Source organism: Lutra lutra, chromosome X, assembly GCF_902655055.1.
Source record: "Lutra lutra chromosome X, mLutLut1.2, whole genome shotgun sequence".
In the NCBI taxonomy this organism is placed as follows: Eukaryota; Metazoa; Chordata; class Mammalia; order Carnivora; family Mustelidae; genus Lutra; species Lutra lutra.
Window position 1 is genome coordinate 67229388 of NC_062296.1, and position 6000 is coordinate 67235387.

The window sequence follows — 6000 nt, forward strand, 5'->3', positions numbered from 1 at the left end:
AAGACACACTATTTTCACAGACAAGATGTTTCACTATTACAATAATACAGACTTCCCAAAATAATCTATAAATTCAAAACAATTTCAACCATAACCCGATAGGATATTTCATGCACTATGACAAGCTGCTTCTAAGATATAATATGAAAAAGTATAGGGCTATGAACTGTGGAAAACATGAACATATTCCTGAAAGAGAATGAAATAAGACACTTGCCCTTTTTTAAATAAGACAGAGTAGTATAAACACAGAGACAAATGACCCAGTTGTACAGAGAAGAGTCTACAGTTAGATCCATGTATAAATTAAAACCTATTTCATTTCAGTGCTATCATGCTGGATCATGGGGAAAGGAAGAAATTTTAAAATTCTAATGGGTAATAGATTATCTATATGGAAAATGGCAATAAAATGGGAGCCTCTTCACCAGATTATACATGGAAACAAATTTCAGGAGGATTATATTCTGTGAAAAGCAAGAGTTAAAGTATACAGAAAAAAATTAAGACTAATTTATTGGGGCTAGTAAAGGACTTAATTATAATATAAAAAGCAAAATTTGCAAAGGATAGTCAAAATCAACTGCATAATGATTTTCAAACTTTTGGTTACTAAACGAGAGTATTTAAAAGAGTCAAGAAGTAGACAAAAAACTGGGAGACGTATTTGTACCATATTAACCAGAGAAAGGGTTATTATTCATAATGTATATTTTTAAGGCAATGAAAAAAATAAACATATGGTATAAACGGGCATTTTACAGAAACATAAATGCCCCAAAACAACAAAAAGTATTTACACTTATGTGTAATTACAGAAAAGCTAAAACGCGATACCATCTTAAAAAATTCATTCTGTAAATGGCCACTTGGAAAAGAGAAATTTCAGCTCAGGAATAAAGGCAAACCATTTGAAGGAGCAGGGGGCCTGGAATCAAGGTTCAACAGCAGATTAAACACTCCAGGGTGGAGTCACAAGGAGGAGAGGCTTTAAAATTGCTCAGAATGACGGACGCCTGGGTGGCTCAGTCAGTTAAGCTACCCTTTTGATCTCGGCGGAGGTCATGATCTCAGGGGTCTGAGGTCAGGATTTCAGGGTCCTGAGATCAAGCCCTCCCTGGTGGGCACGGAGACTGCTTAAGATTCTCTCCCCCAGGGATGCCTGGGTGGCTCAGTTGGTTAAGCGGCTGCCTTCGGCTCAGGTCATGATCCCAGCGTCCTGGGATTGAGTTCCACATCGGGCTCCTTGCTCGGCAGGGAGCCTGCTTCTCCCTCTGCTTCTGCCTGCCTCTCTGCCTACTTGTGATCTCTCTCTCTCTTTCTCTCTCTCTCTGACAAATAAATAAAATCTTTAAAAAAAAAAAAGATTCTCTCCCCCAACCTCCTGCCCTTCCCACCCCCTCACTGGCTCCTTCTTTAAAAAAAAAAAAATTGCTCATATTTATGGTTAGTGACTGGCAGAACTTTTGGAAACCTCACAGGTACCCAGCAGGTAAGCCCATTCATCACGGTGGATGGATGTCCATTACAACTTCACTTTGGAGACTGCTGAGACAGAGAAGGTCATACCATAGGGGCTATGTGCTCTCTCTTTTGACCTTTTCTAGATTGGCAGGACTCGGGGGCAACAAGTTCAGGCAGTAAGGCTGGCCTAACTCTGGGAGGGCTAGGCTTGGAGTTGGAGCTCAGGCAAAATCATCATCATCATCATCATCATCATCATGGTAGGACGAAGAAAAAGTCAGGCCATAAAACCCAATGGGGATGGTAGGGCTCACACCAAGAAACCTAGGGAAGGAAGCTCCCACCACGTTGCCCCACAAAATAAAAGCAAAACGTGCCTGGCGACCAGGATAAGGAGGCACTAACGTAGGTGGCATTACTGCCAGGCTGGGAAGCAAGGCATAGAACCGTGGCCATCAGGAGTTTGAAGGACTATGGGAGCCAAGCCTTCCTGAGGTGAACCTAGGTGGGGAAGCAGGACGAAGACCAGCGGGCTCAGGTGGAGCCGGACAGCAGCGGAGCGCCCTTCTTACCTGCGTGGCATGGCTTGGGAGGATCAGGCCTGGCATGCGGTGGCGACTGAGAAGAGCTGGGCCTGGTGAGGATGCATGGCTTCCACGGGATGGGCCTGGCTTTGCTGTTGCTGAGGCCAAAAGCAGAGCCTGCCTAAGGGGTATGGCTGCCACCAGCAGGGCCCAGCAGGGATTTCCGCTGGAGAGCAGGGCCTGGCCATGATATTGAGTTCCAGACAGAAGCCTGCGGATGGCGCCTGGAGCCTGCTGCAGGGCTACGGCTTTGGAGAAGATGGCAGCAAAGGCTCAGACCTCGGAGTCCCGGAAGCTCTAGAAAACAGCCCATGGAGAAGCGTGTATCTAGGCAGACTTTTCCAACTGGGGTGGCTTTGGGGCTTGTTGTTTTCCAAGCGTCAGTCTGAGATCATCCACTGATCATGCCAGTGCCCCCTTGTGGGTTGTCCCAGGGCGGCTACCTGCCAGAGTGCACCGTCTTGATTCTCGTGCTACTCAGCCACCACAGATGTAAGGTCTGAATGGTAACTCTGGAAGCCTGGGAGGTCAGCATGCCTCTTTGGCAGCACAGTTTATGCCGGGCAAGTCAGGGCCCACATCAACGATGGGAAAGGAAGCTTCGGTGCAAACCTTAGCAATCCTAAGGGCTCGGTGCAGCCGGGGTCGCTCAGGAAGGGGCACCTGCACAGCAGTATCTAGGTTTCCAGTCTGGCCGGAATCGATAGTGGTAAAGGCGACTTCGTTCTTAGGCCCCCACCCCCGGCTACGCTGCCCTGCACGGATTCAAACTGCTGCTGCTTCTCTCTTCCTCCTCTGAGTATGACTGGGTTGCCCAAAAGGCAAGTAAGTTCCTCACAAAGAAAAACGCCACAGCAAACACTACCTGAAGTAGAGGCGGGAAGAGAAGAACGAGGAAGGTGGGTGGAGCTTGGTAAAATCTTCACTTCTGATTGGTGGGCTGGGTATCACATGACCCCCCCATCTTCCTGAGTGGCCCAACCCAAGACATGTGGCAGGAAACAGGAGGGTGTTCCCTGACCCTCTGCGGTGGGCTGAGGGCTGGTTGATAATGTCAATTTCCTCAACTTTAAACACAGCCCTTTACAACTGTGCGTGTATCAGATGGTGAGACTCTATATAAACAACATGAATGACCCAAAATCAGTGTGTCAGCACCATTCTCATGGTGATTCACGAGAAATCACTTGAAAGAAATCACTTGAAAGAAACACCACACTGGTCAGAAAGAGATAATCTCCTAGCTAGGTCACCGTTATGGAATCTAGGTCAAGCCACAGCGTGCATGGATTACCCCAGAAGGGACCCCTCCACACATCTGAATCACCCTATGCCGAGGGGCACAGCAAGAATTTCGTAGGATTAAGAGTGGTACTGCCCGAGGTCTCCTGGGTGGCTTAGTCCTTAAGCATCTGCCTTCAGCTCAGGTCATGATCCCGGGGACCTGGGATCCAGCCCTGCATCTGGCTCCCCACTCTGCAGGAAACCTGCTTCTCCCTCTCCCACTCCCCCTGCTTGTGTTCCCTCTCTCCCCCTGTCTCTCTATCAAATAAATAAATAAATAAAATCTTTAAAAAAATAGTGGTACTGCCCTTAAATAAACATTAATATTTGTGTAAGGCACACAGTAATCTAGTAATGAATGCATGGTACTTAATTTGATCTAGTCTTCATTCTTAGCCACAGATGTCTAATTTCTGCTAATATCATTATGTTATGATGCACAGACTTGAAGATTAGTTTTTGGACATTTTAGTCATTATTACAAAAGGGTTGCATGTTCAGTACCCAAAACAGAAAAGGAAATACTAAAAAACAAACAAACAAACAGACAACAACAACAAAAAAACCCCACAAACCTGCACTTAAATTTTCACACACCCATAGGAAAATAAATTTTTTTTCACACACCCATACACACACCATAGGTAACTACTGAAAATTATATACTGGCAGAATGGCCATTTACATATATTTATAGTTATTTTGTTTTACAAAAATGGATTTATCCATACAGTTTTGTAACCTCTGTTTTAGATCCAGAAAACACACTTTCCATGTAAATAAATAAACCAGGCCATTTTGTAACTAGAAAACATTCCATTTATAGAGGAGGCCTACAATTTCAAACATTCTTAGATTGTCAACATTTATCTTGTTTTCAACTTGTACTCTATCACTGTGAGTCACATCCTTCTTGCTAAAATATGTTCATATCCTAAGTTTATCCTTGTTATAGATAAATTCCTGGAAATGGAAATTCTTGATATAAGGCCAGGTACATTTCTAATTCTTTGGTAAAAATGTTGGCAAGCAGATCTCCTGAAAGTCATTGTCATAACAATTTTGACAAAATGGATTAAGAAATTTAGTGGAATGGATGACCAGCTGGAAATATGATACAAAACAGAATGGAATGGTACCTGGAGTGTTAAATAATAAAGAATAGAAGATGGATTTTAAATGTAATGCAGAGTGGGATGAAAAACTGGTTGCAGAGGAAACTGGAATAAAATGTGGCATAGAATATGGACTTGAACAGGATACAAAATGGAAAACTGAAGAGGATGGAAATTAAGTGGAATATACTAGGAATATGGAATGGAAAGGAGAATGAAAATAAAAATCTAATGGCACACAGAATAGAAGAGATAATGTCCTATAAGAAAATGGATAGAATGTAATATAGAGTGAAATAAAGTTTTAAAGGAAAAGAAGGAAAATGCTATAGGAAGGAATATGGAATGGAACTGAAAATGCAATGACATGAAATAAATGGACTATGAAACATGCACTATAGATTTGAAAACAGATGGAAAAGAAAAAGATGGAATGGAATTTGGAATGAAATATAGAATATAAGGTTTTGAAGGATGAAATAGAAATTGAATAAGAATGGAAGGGCACATGGAAAACAAAATACTGATGAAACAGTATGGACTAAAATGAAAAATAATGGAATGTGCTGCAATCAGATTCTGCTCTCTAACTTGGTGTTGTGAAACACTATTTTATTATGCTCATAGATTCTATACATCTGGAATTTAGACAGGGCTTGTCTCTTCCTATCTGGGTCCTCAGCTGGTAAAATTTGAATGGCTGCAAGGTCATGAGGGAAGAACAACTATCAGTGACGACTCCTAAAATTTGGCCAGATAATCTGGGTGGATAGTGATGCCACTTCTGCAATAGGGAAAACTTGCTCAATAGAAGAGCAGACTGGGGAGACAAGGGAAATTGGATTCTGTTCTAAGTTGATTGCTATAACCTGTGTGGTTGCACTAGTCGTTTAGTGAATAAACTGCAACTTTTCTCATAAACATTCCATTACTTCTAGAGGCCAACTCTCACCAGTTTCATAGACCCAGTATTCCTCTGGGGTATCATTTCTGTTTACTCTCTGGTATCTATAATTTCCTCCTTTCTGGATATTTCCAGGCCTTAGTTATGACCTTGATTTACTAATAACTAAAATGCATCCATTTCTCCCTGCCCTCATTTAAAGAAATAGATAAATATAGAAATTACAATAGATTTCTCCTTACATGCATATTTTTATAGAAATTTTCTTTGGGGTACCTGGATGGCTCAGTTGGTTAAGCCTCACACTCTTCATTTCCACTGAAGTCATGATCTCAGGGTCCTGTGTTCAAGCCCCTTGGTGGGCTCTGTGCCCAGTGAGGAGTCTGCATTTCTCCCTCTGCCTCTCCCTCTGCTTCTGTGCTCTCACCCTCTCTCTCTCTAAAATAAATAAATAAATCTTTAAAAATATATATATATTTTAGGGGCGCCTGGGTGGCTCAGTGGGTTAAGCCGCTGCCTTCAGCTCAGGTCATGATCTCAGGGTCCTGGGATCGAGTCCCACATCAGGCTCTCTGCTCAGCAAGAAGCCTGCTTCCCTCTCTCTCTCTCTCTGCCTGCCTCTCCGTCTACTTGTGATCTCTCTCTGTCA